Source organism: Aythya ferina (genome assembly GCF_964211825.1).
Source record: "Aythya ferina genome assembly, chromosome: 3".
Lineage (NCBI taxonomy): Eukaryota > Metazoa > Chordata > Aves > Anseriformes > Anatidae > Aythya > Aythya ferina.
The window spans coordinates 46,568,761-46,592,295 of NC_140298.1; the positions used below are offsets into that span (position 1 = coordinate 46,568,761).

The 23,535-nt window shown below is 35.8% G+C and overlaps 1 long non-coding RNA gene across 1 annotated transcript in view; it reads left to right on the forward strand.

The window, feature by feature from the left end:
- LOC311433987 overlaps positions 1 to 23,094 on the forward strand; it is a 117,585-nt gene extending 94,491 nt beyond the window's left edge. Inside the window, exons 2-6 of the long non-coding RNA XR_014691179.1 lie at positions 5,925 to 6,074; positions 18,404 to 18,634; positions 20,366 to 20,448; positions 22,289 to 22,376; positions 22,471 to 23,094. This is a non-coding gene — a long non-coding RNA (uncharacterized lncRNA). The remainder of the gene's footprint in view (positions 1 to 5,924; positions 6,075 to 18,403; positions 18,635 to 20,365; positions 20,449 to 22,288; positions 22,377 to 22,470) is intronic.
- Positions 23,095 to 23,535: the final 441 nt, after the last annotated feature.

Below are 23,535 nucleotides of genomic sequence, written 5' to 3' on the forward strand. Positions count from 1 at the left end.
GGCAATGGGTGTTGGGTAAATTCTTATACTGTGTTTCATGACCTAATACATACTGTAGAGCTGACAAATCTCAAGTCTTCTATCTGGAATTCATTGACATCTCAAGACTTAAGAACTTCATACAGTTGCATTTTGCTTCATTATGTGCATAGTTTACAACAGCACTGTTACTATTTAAAAGTGTGGAATGCTTAGCATCTGGAAACAGGTGCACGTGCTCTGTGATTTAATGTAGAAACATGCCATTTTTCAGTTAATTCATATTTATCTTGTTGGAGAACAGTTGCCATTTTTTAGCCAGAAGAGAAGGGTCGTGCTTTTAAAACATGGCATTAAATTAGGAGAAGGTGCATTCAGGACTTGGATCACATCATAGCTGAATTCCCATAATCAAATTAGAAAAAATACAAAATGTGCTATGAGTTCACCGGAACATATGCTTCCCTAAAAATAGCATGTTTGGCACTATGATAATCAACTTATTGTTCAGAGTCCTTGTCAGAATCAAGAAGGGGAAAGAATGTGAACACTGACAGTTACTCGAGTCATGAGAAAAATAGCACAATGTACTATTTTATCATGAATTATCTAAAATTGAATACAATTTTTAATTATGAAAATTAGTAAATGCAGATGAATAAATATTTTTTTTTTCCCAATAATTTTGGTATATATAATACCCCAAACCTGCAACACTTAAATATAAATGAATATGTCTTTTTGGATGAAAGTTCTGATCTTTTTGGAAGTTGATGTTAAGGTCGGTGACTCTCTTGTTTTGGTTTGGCTTTTTGGATTGGGCTGGTGTTCCCCTTACAGTTCAAAAAATAAAAATAAAATAAAATAAAAAATTAGTTTTTTAAAGAAAATTCCCCAAAGGGGAATACCTTATTTTCAAGGATGATTGTTGGAAAGAGTTACGTTGAGACCAAGGATCCATACAGAGAGTTTAAAGTTCTCTTTGCTAAACTGATTCAATGATAAGTTAACATTTATTTTGCTGCTGCTGTCTTTTTTTAAAGGAATTTTTATAATTTGTCTTTTGTCTTTCACTTGTTGAACAAATGTGATTTCTCAGACTGAATAAAAGATATCTTTCTATCTTGTAATATTCCTTTTTCCTGATGGACATGATTCCTATAAAATTTCAAGTTTTAATAAAGAAAATTCAATAATATTCTACATTGTGTGATCACTACAGATTCTGGTTACTGCTTGCTCCTTAGATATTTAATACATGGAAATTATTTCGTTTTGAATGCAGGCTTGTTGCTTCATATCTTTGGCATGTGGACTTCTTCTTTTTGCTTGAGATTCATTATTTTTTTTTTCCAAATTTATTTTTATTCTTTAATCATTTTATCCTCAAGGGAAGAAATGTACCTTTCCCCTTCTTTTATTCCTACAGTAACATTTTAGCTCTACGTTCAGGATATTTATTTGACCTTTCATATCTCCAACATCTAACAACATTTGTTTCATTAGCTTTTGTAAAGACAAATGACCTTTTATCTCTTAAAAAAAAATAAAAAAATAAAAAATCCGAAGATCTATTTTCAACTTTCTTTGCTCTCTTTTCTTTCTATAAAGTTAAGCTTTGCTCTTTCCTTCTGCTTACTTTAAAGACCTAGGATGAAATCCTAGCCCTCATTAAGCCAGGGAAAATATTTCTGCTGACTTAGTCATGTCCAGATTTGACTATTGGTTTTATTATGAAGGCAACACTGTTGCCCATATTTACTAGGACCCGAGGTAAAGCTGTGTCAAGCTGTGATAGAGGAGGTTCAGGATGGGTATCAGGAAAAGGTTCTGAGACTGAGAATGAGAGGGTTGTTGCACGCTGGAACAGGCTCCACAGGGATGTAGTCATGGCACCAAGCCTGTCGGGGTTTAAGAAGCATTTGGGCTGTGCTCTTAGTCGTATGGTCTGAAATTTTGGGGGTAGACCTGTGTGGTGCCAGGAGTTGGACTTTGATGATCCTTATGGGTGCCTTCCAACTTGAGATATTCTATGATTCTGTGATACTCTTAAAGAGCTCAGTGTTTACTTGGCCTTTTTACCCTCTTTTCCTTGAACTGTAAGCATGAAGGTTTTTTGTTTTTACTCTCGGTAAATTGTGGTTCTATGACTAGAAGAATTGCTTCAGAAGATACTAATTGAGATTATCACCAGAGTTGGAAAATAATGTTTTCTCATTTAAAAAAAAAAAAAAAAGTCAAAATGTGGCTTCTTATTCAGAATTGGGAAGCACTATAATTCTTCATAAACTGAAACACGAGTAAGTCAGTTATTGTGGAATGTGCCTGGGATGTATCGGATTTACATACAAAATCATCTGCCTCTTGCAGAGAATAGAGTCCCAGTTTCTGGCGGGTAGATTAACCATGTGTCTCTTCTGGTAGGTGAGGAGTCACACAGTGCCTCCCTGCTGGGGAAAAATATGAGCTCTGAAGACAAAATCTACAGAAAATGGAAATTGTCTCATGGAACTATCAACAAAAGAAATGTTTCCATGATTCTTAGATATACTAGGTGATTCAAAGAATATTTAGTTAATTTACTGCAGGCACAAAATGAGACAAAGAAAGAGAGGGTGAGAGAACACTGTTATTACCTTCTCAGGTTGAATTCTTATACACGCTTGAAGTGTGTCATCCTGTTTTCTTATTAAAAAATAGTAATTATATCAGAAAAACCCATACAAAAGCAAGACCTCATAGTCCAGTGAAATTTTAAGGGACACAAAATAACTCTCCCTTTTCTTTGAGATTCCTATTTAGATGCCTAATTATTTGTTATAAGAGGTACATCTGTGTATTCCCATGACAATGTTCTTATGATTTATTTTAGTTGATTCCTTTGGGAAGATGAATACATAAATAATTAAACTATATATAAACTGTGATTCAGAACCCTAATTTTTTACTGTGGTGGTCTGCCTATGCAAAATGACAGACTGGCTAGGTAACAGGTTCATGAAAAAAAGTAAACACTTTCTGTGCTCTAAAGTTTGTTTTTAATCACAGAATTTCTGTGGGCAAATCTGAAAGATCTGGCTCCTGAATTTTATTTTGTTTAAAAATAAGGGAAATTTATTACTATTCCTGCTATAAATGTGTATATGTTTTAGCTCATTTTAATGGTTCTCTGATTAAATGTATAGCTGTCTTGCAGGGACTCTGGTATCAACAGGTGGGAAAATCAATCTCTGTATAACACGATGCAATATTTTTGTTCTGATTTCTCTGGTAAAACATCTTAGGATCTGGATTTTATTTCCCTGTGTTATCTTATTTCCAACTGAAACTGATAAATGCTTTAAAAAATAGGAAAGGAGAGAAAATTATTTCCATATTGTTTTAGGATGTGCTAATGTAGCTTAATAGATAAACTATTAAGACTAAGACAAGTTGCTGCAGCCTATCCTGTTATATGGTGTATATATCTACAAGCATTTATTGTAGGTAGCAGCTCTCCAAAACCTGCAAAAAGACATCTGCTCTTCAACTGTATTGTTGCAAACAGATGAAAGTCTTCAAGACTAGCAGCAATTGGAAATTGCGCCCCCCCCCCCCCCCCCCCCCCCCCGAAAAATGCTGGTTCAATAGAAAAGGGGCTGGTCTTCCACCTGGGACCTGTAAGAAGTGAAGAACATCATCGTGCCCTTGGGCTGTGAGGCTGATTGTGTGGAAAAGTTCCTCTGTATCTGTCTGATGCTTACATTAATGCTTACATTTGTGGCTGTTTCTTAGCCCCCTTCCAGCACTTTGTAGCTCTCTGGAAATTGAAAAATTTCCAAGTGTTGCAGACTCCTTGTGGGGTCTCAAAAATAAGAGCCAAATGCACTTCTCAACAATGTGGTGAAAAAGGGAACCATCATTGCAAAGCTTCTTTGTGCTTTTTCTGATTTCTAATAGGTATAGCCAAATATTTTGAAAATATTTTTCCACAATTTATTTTGTAAATATTTTTTCATAATTTCTTTCATATAGATAGAAAATCCTATAGATGACTGAATTAACTTAATGAGGATGGGTGACTGTGTGACTGGAGTTTGGCTTCTCGAGTGTATGAAGCAGGTTGACTGGTTTATTGTATCAATAATTCATTTTACAATGTTGTGTTTGGTATTTTTTTTATTGTTGTTGTCAAATCATATCTTTTCCCACATTCTTCCACCCTTGCTAATGACAAGCAGTGCATGGTCTATAATTCATGTTGGCTTGTCCTCATGAGATATTTTCTCTCTTTCACTCCCAAAAGGAATTGTTAAGATAACATGTTACTAAGGAGTGTTAAAGAATTAAATTTACTAGGAGGCATGGTTTTAAATATTTCTTTTTTGTCTGTGTGTGTGCTCATCATAGAGTTGTTTATAGAAGTACAGAGTTTTCTATCACTACAACATTAAAGAAAACAAACAAACAAACAAAAAAAACAACTCTGCCTGAACTAGACCAAGAAAAGTCCATCTCTAGACTACTTCAAGTCCCTTGAGGCTATACCAGGGTTTCATTCATCTGCACAGTATCTGTAGTAGCATCAACTCAGCTCTAAAGCACGCAGCATATGTCAACCACCCTAATTCTATCTCTCTTGAGAAAATGTACTACTGAAACTGTGTCCAGTTTCATTTTAAAAGGAATTCTGTTGAAACCTTTGTAGGAGTAGAAGATGCAGTTGATGATTTCTCATTGACTCCTGTAACCTCAGTTTCCTTTTTGCTAGATGGCACACAATGAACACAGGCTGTCTGTGATATTTACTCCTGCAAAAACAGTATGTGCACATCTCTTTTCCTCATGCACATTTATCTGGAGGTCCTAAGCTTGCTGTTGCTTAATGGTGATGGGAGGAAGTCCAATTTGTATAGGGCAAATGCAGAAGGCTCACTACAGGCTTTTCTCAAAACTGCCTCCTTGCTCCAATGTCTCCAAATATAGGAAATCTCAGTCTTTTGACATTACCATGAAATGTGGATGGCCTGTGATGTCAGTGAGGAACAGCATGCTCCAGCTGGATTAGGATAGTCTTGGTTAGCTTCCAGGAAAGGAAACTGGACTGTCCAAAGATGGTATGGGCTTTTCTTATGAAGCAAAGTAGCTATTGGAGGGTTCTAGCTCCCTTTGGCTTGCTGATGCTCCTTGGGCTTCATGTGGAGTGCTACAGCTTTGTTTTGGTACCAGTGTGGACCTTACTGTCACCAGAAATAAGGCTGAGTGAACAACATAAATGACCTGAGCATGTAGTAAATCCTCTAACTTCAGGATAGTGGTTTTGCTCTTGTTTTTCTCTTTGTTTTTCTCTTCTCCAAATCCCCAAACTCAGCTAGCAATAATGACTTGAAAAAGGAGCCACGAAGTAGAAGTCTGTGGACTGTGGTAAGTGGCCACCATGAACTATTTTGGCCTTAAGTTCCAAAGAATTAGGTTGATTGTATGTATCCAATTTATAATGCCACTCATCTGCAAAAAGAGTTCATTGCCACCCCTGCCTACCCTTTCATAATGGTCCTGATGGGTTAAATGGTTGAAGAAACTGGTTTATTTAATGAGTTCTGTAAGTGTCTACATATTTTTACATTCATCCAAGGGAAGAATGCGTAGAATAAAAGTATTGTATTTAGAAATAAATTCCTGTTTTCTCTCTTACTCTATTTAATGGCCATAACTTTGCATTAAGTTATGTTTAAGGTCTGGTATGTATCCTCCCTAGTTCATATTCTCAAAAGACAGCAATCTGTATTGTTCCTTTGATTTCAGTGGAGTATGCCAATTTATATATCAATTGTATAGGGGAAGTATAATGAAGGGTATGTTCATTCAAAATCAAAATTGAATACCTTTCAATCTATCCTTACCCTCTGTCCTCTAGAATAAACTGAAACTAATTGCATTGATTCATTTTTTTTTTCTTTTTGCAGGATACTGAAAATGTACATTACTCTGGGATATATTATTTGGACTTAGCATAAATTTTGCACTGTCTGTTTGTCATTCTTCCTCATGCCTGCTGTCGGAAATGCGTCAGGAGACAAAAGCAAGCCTAATTGACAGCTCTGGGGAGGCTGAAGGTAGGCTGTGACCTGAAACGAGGACTGTTCTCATAATGAGAGACAGCTGAAAGATTATGTATAAAGAGCCACTAAAATAGATTCCCTGGCTCTTATTCATAAACCAGCAGATGGTAGCAGAGTCTACAGATCTCAGAGAAGGCAAATGTATATTAAATACTGTAACTGCCCTCATTCATTTGCTATTCATCTTTACTTGTCAGCCTCTTCGTAAGTTCCTTCTCTAGTGCTGACCCTGAAATTGCATCATTTAATCTGGAACCATATATCGCCAACATTTCCCCTTTCTATCGCATATCAACTGCATTGATTCTGCTGCACTGTGGACCACTGATAGCTGTAGGCATGTCTCTGTAGAAAAGAGAGATTCATAAAATGGAATAGAGGCAAGAGGAATGGCTGACTTGCTGGTTTGAAGGAGACAGGGAGAAGAGGAAGTGAGAGGAAAGAGGCATTTGTCAGTCTTTTTACCCTTCTTTCATGTGTAACTTGAATTATAAATGGCCTATTACTTATACTTAGGAGTTGCCAGAGTGCTGAGCCTCTAGCATAAGAAAGCACAGAGAAGACACAGGTCCTCCTTATGGAGTCTAGTATTTAAACAGAGGTGCTGTGCATAGAAATGAGCCAGAAGAATATGTTTTCTGAGTTGAGACCAGCCAGTATAATGAATGTGTGAGAGCATTTCTAATTAAATGGGTTTCATGGTGTGTTTTTGAGATGGGATTTGAAAGGGGAGGTGGAAGGCTTTAGTTTGTGAAGGGGGGGGGGGGGGGGGGGGGGGGGAAGGGGAGGCTAGTATCCTTGAAGTGAAGACTCATGTATTTTTGCCTGCTCTTGAGTCTGTGCCCAAGGATGGCAGGGCTCAAAAGTTCTAATATTGTTAACAGTTAGTCATGTTGAAACTGCTGTTGAGATGGGAACTACATGCTGTGAGCCTGTCTGCAGTGACTGGTGAAAAATGTGCTTTCAGGAGACACTGACAGACCAAAGAACCCATCATGCCAAAATGATTAAGTCAAATATACCATTTTATCTCTTGATCTGCTTTTCCTCTGAAGGGTCAGCCACAAGATAATAATAAAGCATCCTGAAAACAGTATGCATGAAAAGACAGCGTTATAAACTGCATGCCTACATAAAGGATGCAAAATGCTCAGTTTGATGTCTGTTTCCATTATATTGGGCAATCACCTCTGAGGCCCTGGAAAAAATACAGGAGTGTTTTTTTTTAGCCCATGGCCCATAGCAAGAGTCCGGGAAGTGCTTTCTTTTTAGAGGTGTTATAACAGTCACAAGCTCTAGATGGTACTATGGAATCACTGTATTGTGGCCTGCCTTTTGTAATGGTCTCTTACTGTTTTTTGGCTTCTACAAAATGTAGGGAAAGCAGAGCAGCAAAATGAAGTCAGCAAGAAACCTTCCAAATAAAAAATAAAAAGGTCATAGATTTTTGTTTCAGACTCCATGTTTAGATTAGCTTTCATTCTTATATAATGGGCTAGATGTTCTAACAGTGCTTAACACATTAGGTCCTAGTATTAATGAGTTATGCTGTACTGAGCCAACGTTTTCATTACATTTACTGGCAAGAAAAGAAAAAAAGAAATGATTAATTCAGGATTCCCTAAGAGAAAAACAGTTTATTTCTTGTGGTTCTGAGTTTTTTTGCTTGTGATACGTATGCACAGTGTGCATGAACATCTGTGCACGTGTGTAACTTTGGAGGCATTCTGTATTGTGAGGATAAAAGTTTTCTGTCAAAGTCAGCAGACAGGGTCCTATGTGCAGGTGTTGGGAACATTAATTCAAATAAAATAAAATAACAACAGAAGCTGCTATCCGTACACAATTGCTCATGACCTCTTGCTCCATAATTTAGTAGTAAACGGGAACCCTTCACCATTCCTGACACCAGGAGGGACCTATGCTTTCTACGAGAGAGGAGTGTGAGTCCCCAGCCACTTGTCTGTTCTGTTCTAAGGGCTGCCATGCTGAGCTCAAAGAGACAGTAAGATCAACAACTATATCAACAACAATAAAATATCTCTAACTATGTAATAAATGCTATAATATGATTTTTTTTTTTTTTCAGACTGCTAAAGAAAAATAAAATACAAACTCTAATGCATTTGCTTTATTCCACAGAATCACATAGTCATCCAGGTTGGAAAAGACCTTCAAGATTACCCAATCCAACCTCTGACCTAACGCTAACAAGTCCTCCACTAAACCATATCACTAAGCTCTACATCTAAACATCTTTTAAAGACCTCCAGGGGTAGCGACTGAACCACTCCCCTGGGCAGCCTATTCCTAGACATTTTAATTCAAAAGTAAGGTTTTCTTTGAAAGTCTTGTGCACATAATCATGCTAGAACTCTATAAAACTCCAGTTGAGACAATAAGTGAATCACAATTAGTGTGTTTTATTTTCCAAATGTTATTTTACCATATATCTGGTACTTGCTACTGTTACACAAACTCCTAGTTTTAATCAATGGTTATTAATATACCTGAAATTCCTGACAATCAACTGAAAGTAAAATCTCTAGGCTGATCCCAGCAAAATGAAGATAATTGAATCAAAGAAGAAAAGTCAGAGTAGTTCAAATTTTGTCCTTAGAAATTCCTATGAGAAATTAAGTATATATATTATTAGGGAAGTCTTTGAATAATCAGTAAAAAGGAATGTTTATCTGAGAGGAGGAAAGGTCTAAGATAATGTAGACATTAATGTTGTCTCTAGTTGTGAATGCCTCAATTTTTTATTTTATTTATTTTTTATTGCATGATGGCCAAGAGGCAATAGTTGCTCTCTGTTACAGGTTTCTGAAGTGTGGGACATACGCTTTCAGCAATGGGGAAAATTCATTATATATATCTAAAATGTAGCTTCTTCTACCTTCATCACGTGAGCTTTCACTCTACGCCTGCATGTTCTGTCTCTGTTCTACATTGATTTTATACTTATCAGTCTCATCGGTGTAGTATTTGGGAGCCTTCCAGTACCTTTTTTGACAATGTAACTAACATCTGTCATCGTTTCTCCCAGGAATAGATTCATGTTGAGTGTAATGCTTGGGTTTCTGATGTATGCAGAGCTGTAAGTGTAGTATGCAAACTTGAAGATGTCTTTTTTATCCTTTGTGTTCTGTGTTGCTTTTTTTTTTTTTTTTTTTTTTTTTTTAACTCATGTGGTCCCAAGGTTACTTCTAATATTTTTGTTTGTAATTTATGTCATTCTGAAAATTGTATATGAAAAAGCTGTACTTGGAACATATATGTGTGTGCGTGTATTAGTTTATTAAAAATATTGTTTGAATTTTACTCTGTGATTAAAAACTTGAAAAATACTAAATTCACATGAGAGAACAGATAAGAAAGATGAGATGCAAAAGCTACCCAGAAACTTAAAAGAAAATGAAGATGTTGAAGCATAAAGTGGTTATAGGTGCCAGCTTTGTACAGCAGGTTCAAGACTGCATGGCTATACTATATATTATATATATATATATAATATATATATTATATATAATATATATATATATAATATATATATTATATATATATACTATATATATTGGGTGTGTTTGAGCCTTCCTAAATTCTTCGTCTGTATCTCTATGACCAGCTAGAATATTTTCAGCTGATACAAAACAATAACAGTTTTGGCTGCCTTCTTCCTTTTCTAGTTTTTGGTGTGGAATTCATTATGTGACTGTTTTGAGTTTGAAGTGCAGCAAATGTGAAAGCTATTGATCAGAACTTCAAATGATAATCAGTGTTCAGTGGTTGCCAAACATCAGTTTATGAATTTATTTGATTCCACATGCTTAACATTGAAGGAAATAGTAAAGAAACAGAGGATTAATTGGGCTGAAGGTATTAAATCTGATAATTATTCTAGGGTAAAATGTAAACATTTGCAATATCTGTTAAAAGCAAGAGAGAAAAGCCTTCCAGTCACCTTAATGTGTGGGATATCAGTTTCTTCACATTCTTGGAGATCGAAAATGTCATTGAATGAAACTTTGCCTACTGAAACAGAAGAGCAGAGCATTGTTTGATCTTTCAAGGGAGACATGTTTGATGCTGTTGTCATCAAATCCCAGCTATAACGATTAAATCTGTGTCCCAGGCCTTTGAAGTTCAATTCAATTAATTCAGTAACAATGTTTGTTTGTATTTGATAACAAAATAACCATGCTTTTGTGCCACGCACACAGATTTTTATCTGTAAATATACATATGTTTATAGGTGTATATATGTGCATTATATGTGTGTGCATGTATATATGTATCTCTGTATTTGGGAAAAAGAGTAGTTTTATTGCCACTCCTATGCTTAACATGCAAAATATGAATCAAGATAATGAAGTCTTCCAAAGTGGGAGAAATGTTAAGCACTCTTCTGTGCGTTAGGAAGTATGGCAACGCTTTTCTGTAAAGATTTGCAACAGTGAAGCTGTCATACCAAATCAGATGTACAGTCTCTCTGATCTTCCTTCCCAGGGGCAGCCAATGCAAGATGCTTCAGAGAGAAGTGGACAAAACTCTATCCACACCATTTTGAAAAAAATATGCATCCTTAATATTAATGCAAAACCCTGAAGCACAGAGTCTTATTCAAAACTCTGTTTAAGAATTAACTCTTAGAAACAGGAATGGTCTCATTTACCACATAAATGTATTATTTCCACAGGATCACAGAAAATAAGGCTGTAGGAGTTGAGAGATGCTATAAGTCATCCTTTCCATCCCCAATGTAGATCAGCTAAGTCCTGGGCCATTCCTCACGGTTGCCTCGAAGTTCCTGAAAACAAGGTTAGCAACAACATACACTCCACAACCTCTGAGGCCAGGCCTTATTTTGGTGCTTTACTACCTCAACAGTCTCTAGGTGATGATATAATAATAATAAAATAAAAATAAACAGTAGGGCTAGTGACATAGTGTTTTGTGTGGTTATTTATTTCCATGGGCACACCAAATTGTTCCTTATTTCATCAGCAGTCATGTGTCCTTTCGTGTGGTGTAGAGGAGCAGTCTAACAGATAGGGGAGCAAAACTGCTTATGGGTGCTCCATAGTAAAAGTGACTGGAGCCATTGAAAGTGGTAGTGTTGAGGTGTTGTCTCCTGCCACATGCTCATTGCTCCTGCTCCAGAACAGGGATTGTGAAAGGGAAGATGAGTCACATCTTGCAGGTTTCATGTTGCAGCCTGGTGAATTGGCTTACGTTTCTGTCCTGGTTTTGGCTGAGATAGACCTCTGTGTGTCTGGCCTGTGATGGTTGCTGAGTTCATCTTTACTCAGTACCACAATGTAAGGTGTTCAGCATATTTGCCGAGTTGATTCCTGGGTTTGAGATTAGCCCTTTACTGTGCTTTGCCAACATGTTTTATTATTATTATTATTTATTTATTTATTTATTTATGTTTAATTAGCACTCATGTTAAACTAAACCATGTAGATGTTTCCATCTTGCCATGTTACTTCCTTCAAAGTGGTAGAAGAATTAAAAATGATGGGCTGAGAGTCTTTTCTTCCTGTATTTTGTCTTGTGTAGTTTTCTCTAAACCACTACCAGCTTCTCTGGGTATTTAGAAGATGATAATGCTTGGTGTAACAACAGTGAATTAAGCAGCTTCAGAAAAACATTTAACACCGATTTCGAAATTGTGAGGGTGTACAAATGGAGCTAGGCAGCTCTGTTTATATGACTTATATGACCTGATATTAAAATTTCATGTAGTTATTTGGTTAATTGAATTTAAATAAGTGTGTGGTTTATTAAGCTGTTTATTAAACTGGGGCACTCTTTGAAATCAAGGAATCCTAAGGTCAAAATATTTTCAGACATCTACATTTAGATACGATTCCTTAAAATGAGCTACTCAGTGCTTTGAATATGTTAGTGAAGAAAAAGTTGTTGGTTGGCTTGATAGACCAGTAGGGAACTGAGATTTCCCATCCAAGCAAAAGTGCCCCATTCTCCATGGACATCCTAAGGATAGAAGCCGCTCATGGAGATGTAATTGTGTATTGCTTACCTGGAAAATAAAGACTATTCATTTTGTGTGTTAGTGTGGGATATTAATTTTTTTAATCAAGATGGAAAAAAAAGTCAAATCACCCTGTTCCTATATTAATGGGAAAGAAGATTCAAACCCAGTGACTGTTCTGCAGGTCTGCGTGAAAAAAAAATATCTCAGCAGCCCAATAAATTGTGTGTTTTATTATTTGGTATTCCTCACATAAAAAGAACACAAATGAAAAGGCCTGACCTTTTCACGGGCAGCAGCAGAGCTCTGACAATAGTCAATACTTACAGCTAATAGTTGTGCAATTTAAGATCTGCTGTATAATGATACATTTGTAAACAATTTTTTTTTTTTCACTTTTCCTAGAGCAACGCGAGTAGCAAACTACTGGCAGTAGGTATAAAAATAAAGTATTGCTTTCCTGATGGTTGTTATCCTCAGTCCTATAATTAGAGTTGTGGTGAAATATCCAGGGAAGATGCTGATAAGGGAGCCAAAAAATATATAAATAGAAGGGAGCAGACAGTCATAGTCTTCCTGTTGGCCTGAGCGCTGCACTAAGTAACCCCTGTACTGTTCTTCACTGATGCTCTTTTGACAAAAAATGTAATATGGAATTTTTGGAACATATTGTGGTGCTTGGGGACCATAGGGTACATTAAAAAACAAGAACAAAAAAAAAATAGGAACCGAAATGAAACATGATGTGTTGATGTAACTATGCATCTAGCAATGTCCAGATGGACTGACAAGATTGGAGAAATTCAAAACCGCATTTTAAAATAGAAATCTTCCCCTTCCCGCTGGTTAACCCATTTTTCAATGCCTTTTTTTTTTTTTTTTTTTTTTTTTTTTTTTTCCAAATAAGTTTTTATTTCATTTTATTTATTTATTTTCTAATGATATGACTTCCAGTTTCCCTACAGGTAGAAGTCAGCAGACACTATTTCAGGACCTGCACATCTGGTGCCTCATAAAGGGATGTGCCAGAACCATCCAAAATGTTTAAAAGAGTGCTTAGACCAAACACCTGCTATCAATTCAGGTGTAGAGAGTGAAAGAACCCAATTAGAAATAACTATGGGGCCAAACTCTAGCAGATGTTCAATTACCCTTGCTACCTACCTTGTGACAGACTGAGGGTGCAGTTGGTGTTGCATGCATACATTGTTTCAGGACTGGTTTTGAGTTTCCATGTGTAATGCCAGCTGCACTCAATGATCCTACCTCTTGCCTACAGCTATCCTGTTTGGGATGCCTTGTTGCATAAGGTGTATTTCTGTGCATTTTTGTTTGTTTTTGCTCCATAAGTTAATAATGGAACATGGTAGGGCTGGGAAAAATTTAACATGATCCTTCCAGTGTTATTCAGCTGTGTAGAAATCCTTCTTTACTTTACACACGGAAAGGCTTACATTTTACCTCCTTAAGCAATGTGAAAATGTGGCTTTGGCTCCTGACACCTGTGCTGTGAGGTACAGCTCTCTGTGTGTTACACCTGACAGGTGTAACTATTGCTTTATTAAAAATAAGAAGAGATTCTGGACAATGGCTTAGTGCACTTACCTTCTCCAGTTTGACTCCAGGTCATTGCAAGGAATGATTTCAGTATTTTGTCATTAGCTTAATCTAGTAACAAATTAAAAAGTGTGTTCTATCCTTCCAGGGTAGAAAAATGACTTTTTTATTCCTGCACAGCTGCAATTGAGGGAAACAGAAATTAATATTGCTGCTAAATGTAGATCTAGGCTGGAAAGATGCCAAAGTCTCAGGGTAAGGGTAAAAACTTGTTTGCTTTTGACAGGAGATAGGCTTTAAATTTACTTCATAAGTTGATGGGTTATGAAATGCAGTTCTGGAAAGCTAGCAGATGGGAATTAATTTTTATTGCTAAAATTGCATGTATAATGTTGGAAAAACAACCAGTGTACAAAAGAGTGCCCTGTCAGTGGAGTGGAACACTTGGTGCTGAACTGGTTACAGCTTTTTCATCCTCAAAAGGCTAATGAAAAGATGACTCTTCCCTCCTAAGGAAAAGCTGTAGATTTGCAAATAAGTGAAACAAATGAGAGCCTACAAACTCTCTTTTAGGAGATGTAATATTTTAAAGTAATTTTGAAAGAAAATGCTTCATTTTTGTCATATTTTAATATTCTTTAGCCCAGGGTGATAAGATGCATCAAACTCAACTCTAACTATTGTAACCTTGGAAAAGTTTTCTTTTAGTTTTGGAGAGCTGAGGAGAATTGTAAAAGCACCTTGAGGGGGTGCAGAAGTCTCTGGGAGGCTGGAAAGGATGGCAGGTTTCTTCTTGTCATGAAAGGGCCACGTTCATTAACAATGGTTGTCAGTAGCAATTCATTCCTATGGGCTTCTCTTTTCATTGCCCACCACTGAGTCCATAGGAGAACTGATGTATGAAAAGAAGTGATTCAGCTTCACAAAGGAATGAGAAAGCTGGTTCAGTTTAAATATGAACAGTACCAAATCTTCTCTTGACCTTGTCCTTGTCCTAGCCATCTGGTTTTCCCAAATTGTTGTGCATCTCTGCATCCCTTTTCTCCAAGCAGTGTGTTTAGATGTCCCAGAACTCATTTGTGGGTTTGAGGAGACAAGCACTTGTGGCACAACTTCTAAAGTACAGCCATCATTTGACCTTATGTTTCATTGATTTTCTCTGTGCTCAGTTTTGTTCAGAACAGGGTGGTGTATCGTGCTTTCACATCAGCTTTTAATTTCTTTCTTGCCTTCCCATAACTTTATAAGGGCAATAATTAGAAAAGCACATTCATGTGAGAAAAATATATGTACATTTCACTGTTTGCATGTATTAAAAGTTGACTTCAATTCCTGCCACCTCTGAAAGAGATTAAAAAGGAAAATATTTGTATGCTTTTCTGAGTAGTTAATATGTGCAGCATTTCAGTGCTTTAGTTACTTTCTTACTCAGCACTCTGTCACAGTGTTTATTGGTAACAGTGGTACCAAAGATGAAACTAATGCAGCAGCAGGCAGGAAAGAGCAAAGAAAGAAATGGGAGATAGTGTCTAATGTGATGCTTCTGATGTGATGCCAGTGCCAACCTGCCCTTCCCCCCAGAAAACAACAACAACAACAAAACTAAAAGCAGACTACCCAAATAATAACAGGGGCAAGGAAAATCTTCAGTGTGTTTTTAAAAGGTTAAAGAAAAATATTCAGAAGCTGCCCTATCAGAAAATGTAATTTCAAAAATGTAATTGAGAAAACAAACAAACACAAAATCCTCAAACTTGTTTTTTTTTTGTTGTTGTCATTTTAGTCTTAGCAAAGACTGAAGCCATGTGGTTCATATTTGTCTTTGTGTATGGGGCAGTGAGCAGGAGAGGAGGGAAATATTTTTAAGAAAAAAACAAAGCTCTTTGAAATGATTTTTTTTTTCACATGAAAAAACAAACATCAGTGATAAAAGTTGTGAAGCTGATAATTCTGGCTTAATAAGTGTCAAAGATGCCCTGAAAAGGGAAGATTGGGAAGGGAAGTGGTTGCTAGTGACATTTCAGATACAGTTTTGCTACCATTCATCACTGCTTTCTTTAATTTCATGAGCTTTTCCTGGGAAGAAAAAAAAATAATAAAAAAGAAAAGATTTAGCAGTTCACATATGCTGTTTTGCAGCTGAACTTGAAATGTGCCGAGTAACCACAGCTGAAGGTGGTGGGAGTTATGCAATCTCAGCATCTTTTGGGATCTGGCTCTGTGTACATGTTCACTATGCAAACAGCTAATCAAGTTTCAAGAGTGATAGCAAAAAAAGTTTATTCTCCTTCCTCCAAAACCAGTTAATTTCCTAGGATTTATTGAGTCAAATGTTGTATTTATGATGTTCAGTTCCTCACCTAATCAAAACTAAACACTTCATACCTCCAAAAAGGAGGGTGAATAATTTATTATGAATAATTTTATGAATTTGGCCTTTTTCTCTTTATGAATTACCCACAAGAGATCATGACTTCTCAGAGCTACTTCCAGTCTGAATGAGTCACTGAATAATTCTTGGTCTACAACAATTTGTTGTGAGGTTTGATATTTATTTTTTCAGCTGTTCTGATTGGACTCATTGATATATATTATAATTGCCAACTCAATATGTAGATGTCCTAAAATGATGCTTCCAGACTGACTCATCACAGGGTACTTCAGCACTTTCTATAACTTGACTTTTTTGTTTGCTATTTGTTTAGAAAACTACTGTCAGCAGGCTTCTTTTTAGTGTCATTGATTGAAAAAGATAAACTTAGGTAAAATCATCAGTTAGTGATCTTGATGGCCCACATAATAAGGTTGAGAAGTAGCTAATGCTATGAAAGTTTGCATGCCTTTCAGATAGAGCAGTGCATTGTAACAACACCTTTGAATTTTTGAAGCTGAGGCAGAGAAGATCTTTTAGTCTCACATAGCCCTTGTTACTACCTGGATCAATATCTAGAAGGTCAATTACTGTTCCTCATCAAAGGTGTTTTCTAAATGAATTTACATCATGATAGGTTGTGGTTAGAACAAAAGCATAGCTAGTGGTTACTTTTCTTCCCATAGGTGTCTGAATACTTAGAACTGCCTCTGTTTGCTATGTTAGCTCCTTGATGCAACCTAGTGTCAAACACTGATATACAGTGTTTGTCTGTCTCTGAGGGACTAATAAGGGCTTTGGTAGATGTCAAGCTTTCAAGATAGATGGACAGCCGTTAATCCAAATGTTTTGGCTTTTTATAGCAGAAGGAACAAATACCCAGTGCATTCTGGAGCATGTCAACATGTTTGTATTTCTACTGGCATTCTTTAAGTCTTATCCTGCAGCAAACCATCAGAATAAAACAGGTTGCCTAGTTATATAGGTAGATTTACTCTTTAGTCCTCAAACCCTTTTGTGATATGGCAATGTTTATTAACAGGACTGCCAGAGCAGCACAGTTGGTGATTTGGAAAGCTGTTAATATGAGAAGAGCCTTAATTTGTTGATAAGATCCAGAAAAAGCAGATAATTACTCATGTAGTTGCTGAAGACGTAATTACATATCATTCATATCCCTTGCATAGACAAAGAATATGTTAGACTTTTTTTTTTTTTTTTTTTTAGGTTCAGTTGGTGCTTGAACTATGTGTATGTTAGCAATCAAATCCAGGAAATTTTACAGATAACTCAGTGTGTCAGGATTTGGGGGCCAAAGATTTTGACATTTGGACTTAGGTGTGCTATGTATGTGCCTTCATTTATTAATTAGCCTTTTGATAGATTATATGTTTCAGTACTATACAAAACTTCTGTATGTACTCTGTATTAATCCTAACCCATATTCCAGATCATGATCATGGAAGGATCATTTATGTTCTCTCTTTTTATACATATATAAAGTTCTATCAGGAAAACCTGTGGATATAGGTTTATGCAAAACAGTTGAGCATTGGTGTTGTGTGGACTATACAACTAAATTGTATAATTTTCTTAAACTAGTACAATTTAAGCAGAAATGTTGAGAACAAGAAATGATTTCCTGAGCTGGTACAAATCAAGGTTTCATCTAACTGGTCTCCATTTCCTGGCTGTTCTACATAAGAAGGAAAGTTTTTGTTTGTTTGTTTTTTGTTTTTTTTTGCAAGATAAAATATCATAGATCCCCAAGTTGTGTCATTGCAAATATCATCTGTTGGACCAGATGCCTTCTTCTAAACTGTAAAGGCATGGTGACATTTTTAGTGTGATCATCTGTGTTCAGATCATAGGATTTCCTGGGATGGGACCTGTATGAAAGCACAGGGGTATGTGCCTGTTTGTGCATGTGCATGCATGCTTGGAAATGGGAAGGACAGGATGAATGAATTTGTTTTGTCCATGGGGCAAAAAATACAGTTTGAAATTTGAAGAGAAAAGAGGTTTTACCAGTATGAGACAACAACTGCTATGTGACAAAGTTAATAAATCTTTTATAAATTGGGATGATTGGTATTTAGACATTATCTTGAATGCATAGCTAATGGAAAGTAACATGGACAGGCTATCAGTAGACTCTTCACTTCAAATACATGCACTCATATGTATAGATGTGCACACACATCAAACAAAGACAGAAAACATGACTGTAACTACTGCGTTTTGAGTTGCACCCAGGGAAATAATGAAGCTTGTCTATTTGATGTGAAAATTTGAAGTTTTTCCAAAGTATATGAATGGAATAGACCTGTCTTCCAAAACATCTAAGAGAACCATCTCTACAGAGCTATTATTTCTCCTTTTTATTATCTGCAGACAATTTCCACTGTGCATAAAATAGCCTGAGTCAGGAGCATCAGATCAGAGATCACCTTTTTGCACCCAGCTGCTGAAGCTGTCGTCGTACTCTGTGTACATTTATTTAACCAAAGTAACAGGGCAGTGATCGCTGCAGAGAACTGGGACTTCCTTTCTTCATTCAAAGAACTAAAGTTGCTATTGTTGTAAAAATATCGAACTAATTCTTTTCCACCAAAGGAACACTAGGTAAGATAAATAATGTTATTTCTCCTTTTTCAGAAGGGTCTAATCCAAAGTAGTTCAATAAATTTGTTAAGTGGCTATGACTTCAACAAACGTGAAAGGTCTGAGAGTGCCTGAATCATCTCAGGGAAGTGTGTAATATGGCCTGGCAGCAGTCATTTTTCATTGTTTACAAGCTCTAATAAAACATGGAAAGCAAATGTCAGAAGCATAAATAATATCATATCCAAATGTTTTGGAGATACTAACACTTGAAGAATAGCACTTTAAATGTTCAAGCAGTTAGTTAGATACTGACTAATTCTTATAACACATCAGTGCATTGGGAGAGTAAAGGTATCTGTTGGGGATGAGAAAACTGAATCAGAGAACATAGATGACTGGAGCAGAGGGTGGGATGTGAAGTTTATCTGTTACTAACCCTTTGTCTGTTCTTGGTCATGCTGTGTAATGCTGGCTGCATGTTGGAAAATTACCTTGACAAAAGCATTTTTTTCAAACAGCTGTACAAGCTCAGGTTGTGATGGGTGAGTTGTATAGTAATATTCCAGGGCATAATTTTTCTGTGTCTTTGGTGGTCTCTCAAGTAATCATGCGATGTTCTAGTGTAGACTTATGACTGTTGCTTCAACATTTAGTAGTCTGACATGCATTGAAATTATTACGAAGTAGAAGTACTTATTAAATATACAACTGCCATATCAGATGGGCCCATGAAACCCTCTGGTTAGGTCTTTCTGTCTTGATGAATGAAATCATATCCTTTGCCTAGGTGAAGCCTGGGTGAAACTTCTGTGATGGGTTCAGCATGACATGATTCTGGCCTGCGTTTGAAGCTTAACTATCTCATTTATAAAAATTAAGAAGGCAACTAGGGTTGCTTTTCATCCCTAAAGTCTTGCTGCAGAGTTGGAAATTAGCAGATGTACTGGGGTTGATGCCTAGCTGCAGATATTTGAGAGGGCTTTGGAGGAAGGTATTCTGTTAGCTTGGGCAAGAATCATAGAGGCTCAGGAATTTGGAGGTTAATACAGGCTTTCTGACTGAAAATGTCCACTTTTCAAGCATGAAGCATTCTCATATCATAGCTGCCATTTTGAATGTTCAATTAAAAAATTATTACCGCTTTTAACCATGGAGTGACTTGGAAGAGCAGTGAAAGTCTTGGTCAAATGTTGAGCCATGACTAGTGTGAGCTGGCAGAAAATGCCACCATGACCACTGGTAGTCCATAAGGTTGTTTATATCCACATATCAATATTCTGTCTCTCCGGGGCCTAAACCTCATTAGATGCTCTGTAGATTTGCTAAAAAGAAGCCACCTGAGCAGCTAAGAATAATAATAAATTAACTTATTCTAGCAGTATCAGCTACATATTTCCAAGCCTTTAAAGTTGGGAAACCTGTTACTGTAGCCTTGATTCTCAAGACAACCTGTTCTTCTGACAACCTTGCCCAGGGAAATCCTTGTGTTAAGAAACAGGAAGGGAAATTGGGACTCATTTATGTATAATTGTTGTTTTTGGCATGGTTAGAAGAAAATAAACTGCTAAGCAGATTCCCATTTAGAGATGCCAAGGATATTAAATATCTATAATATACACATTAAGTCCTGAGTTGGAGTAGCTTTCAAATTCAAATTTTGTTTTAATATTGTAATGATTTCTGGTGAGTACAGACAAGTACATTAAAGGAGTATTTGGATGAAGACACTATGTATTTTGATTCACACAGGTGATGACTGACCTTTACATGAAACAACGTGAATATGTGAAAGATGGCACAAGAGCAGAGAAAATAAGAGAAGTGCTGAAGTGGTAAGTGACATTGTGTGGTGCATGAGACAAAGTTTATGAACTCTTTGTAAAGTGGAATTTAACCAGTACAGGGATTAAAAATGAGGAAGAAATATAGCACTTTCCAAGACAAATAAAATGTAGAAAGGCCTGAAATAAGGAAACTGTAATCATCAAGATCACAGAATCACCTAGGTTGGAAGAGACCTCCAAGATCACCAAGTCCAACCTCTGACCAAACACTAACAAGTCCTCTACTAAACCATATCACTAAGCTCTAAATCTTGAACAAGCATTCCAGCAGAAAGAAGAGAACAGGAAAAAAATCATTTTCAGTGCTGCAAAGAAAAACAACATGATATTGACTGAATAAACATTTTCTGAACAACAATGTGCCCTGCTGTTACAGGTTTATTTTACAGTGAATACCTGTTCAAAATAACTTACTGTATTTCTACCTCTTTTTTACCTCTGATTTACCATAAATGCCAACCATGTCTACTTAAGATCATCTCCTAGAATGTTCCAGCAAAACATCTTATTTTGTTTATTTCTTATTTTTCCTGCTTTTCTTCCCCAAATCTCTCATTGGCCAATTATGCTAATAGATATGTCTCTATATATCCTTGTCTCTACAGATATCTTTGGCACTCGGTGCCATGAATGAATTTCAAAATACATATGTAATGAATATATTACAATATATATTGTATATATGTATATATGTAACATAATGAATATATTACAATATATATTGTAATGAATTTCAAGATATATATCACAGAACAGTTTGTGAGAAGTAGGGTTAGACATTGCATGGGATTAGCAGGTATGTATATTTTTCCTAGTTGAGTGAATGTGGAGTCTTGACCTAGAGTACAGGCAGAAATAATGGTTTGATGAACTCTACTTGCCTGGTAAGTGGTCACTGGCTTCTTTTTCTTACATCTGTTATAATGTTCCATCAAAATGGCAGTTGGTAAAATCTCCTTCTCTATTTGCAAGAAATAAAAAAATGATGTCAAAGCTTGTTAAGGTCATTGAGCAAAACTATGTGGATTTTAGGATTATATAGCTATAAGTATTATGGAATTATTAATTTAAAAATCTATATATGAATAAAGCATCTGGTGAATGAATAAGAGTAATTTCTCTCACATGGATAATTTAAATACCAGCTGTCTCCATCCTAAGCCATATTTCCTCATAAAAGCTTTTACAGAGTCTGTCTGATGGTTGTGAAATTCCAGAATTTATGGACAGTGTAAGGTCTGTCTATACAAGGATCTGAATTCCAGCTCATAATTGAAAGCCAACTCCAATGAATGGTTCAAAACAAGAACAAAAGACACCCAAGAGAAAACAAACAATTAAGCTTTACAGACTAACTCCTCTTAAATGTCTTGTCAGAACTGTAAGAGCTGCATTTCAATGTGGGGGATAAACTTGAAAGAAAGAAAAGAAAATGTGAAAATATTCCTTTAATTATCTGCTGGACAGGTGGAAGAATCTGCCAGTCTCTGAGACAGTATCCTTATAATAAACCAATATACTTTATAAATTACCTTGTTCTTTCTTTATCTGTACTTTGCATCCTTACACATTTTCCTTCTGAAATAAGTGACAGTACATAAAACTGACCATGAGCAACTTTTGAAAGGTAGTCTGACCTTTCTTAGCTACTTTTTAATATACATCAATGGTGCTTTCTTATTTTATTGTAATATACAAATTTCTATTTCCCATATTGGTTGTTTTTTTTTCTATTTGGTTGTTTTTATGTAATATTTAAAAGAAATATATTAGCATTAAAATGTGCAATGAAATTACTAATTGACATGTGTTTTGTTTTTTTTTCTAGAATTTTTCTTTGCAGTACATGTAGAAATTTTCCATTCTTAGTCAGAACAAAGATGAAACCTGCAATCACAAAAATCTGCTTTGAATTTGTAAGTACTATATAACATTAAAAAATTTAATTCAGTGTGCTTCCAGTAACATGCAAATTTATATCTTATTTTTCTTATTTGTCTTCTAATTCAGAATGGGAAATGGGGGAAAACAAACCAAAACAAAACACAAGACCAGAGGGACTTTGAAAAGATTCTGAAGATTTTCTTTGTGTTATGTATGTTACAGCAGCATTGAGTTTCTGTCTTGAAAAACTGATTTGATATTTTAGCTTGTTATTCCAAGTGTCAGTACCAATGATAGGAAAGAAAATAAACTGATTTTCTTAAAATGCAATGTTTTAATTGAATGCACTGAAATATTATGAACCATAATTCCATTGAATTTTTCTAAGTGCTTTCTGTGAAACATAGTATAATGACATTTGCATTTTACAAGGTAAGTGCATTAGCTACTTTTATATGAGAAAGAGAGGTTAATTCAATTCTGGACTGTAATGGAGGTTAAACGTAAAGCTTTAATGTTCTGGAGTTCATCCCAAAATAATAATTCTGCTAATGAAATAACTCATTTGTAATTCAACCAGACAAAATGGAAGCATTTTTGAAGCTGTGTCTACAAGAATTGATTGCTTAACACTTATGAATCAGCTTAAATCTCAGCCCTATTTGGACAATGAAGCATGTTTTAGAATTGTGAGGGTGTTTAGATGTCCTCCTAAACACCATATATTTAAAAGCATGTCCTAAATTACTTTATAGCGCTGAATTATCTTTTTTTTTTTTTCTTTTTTTTTTTTTTTTATGGACCACTTACAAATGTATGTTCCCTAAAAGTACATGATATGATGAGTAGCTAATGCTGAACAATCTTTCCAGAAGTAATTCTGATTGAGTGGATTATTACAAAAAATATATATTGCAGATTTAGCTCTTTTCTATTCACAAATCATTTGTGAACAATTTCTGAGCACAGGAGCATGTACATTATTCATAAATGCTTATTGGATAGCCTGGATTTAAAAAAATAAAAAATAAAAAAATAAATACAATATATTGTGATCAGTTGAGCTATTCAATAGCTAGGTTTTGTGTCATGTGTATCTTGATGGCATATCTAAATAGTGTAAGAAATAGTGCAAGACAAGTAGTAGGTAGCAAATCCTGTTGTTCATGCACAGAAGCCCTGGCTTTTATG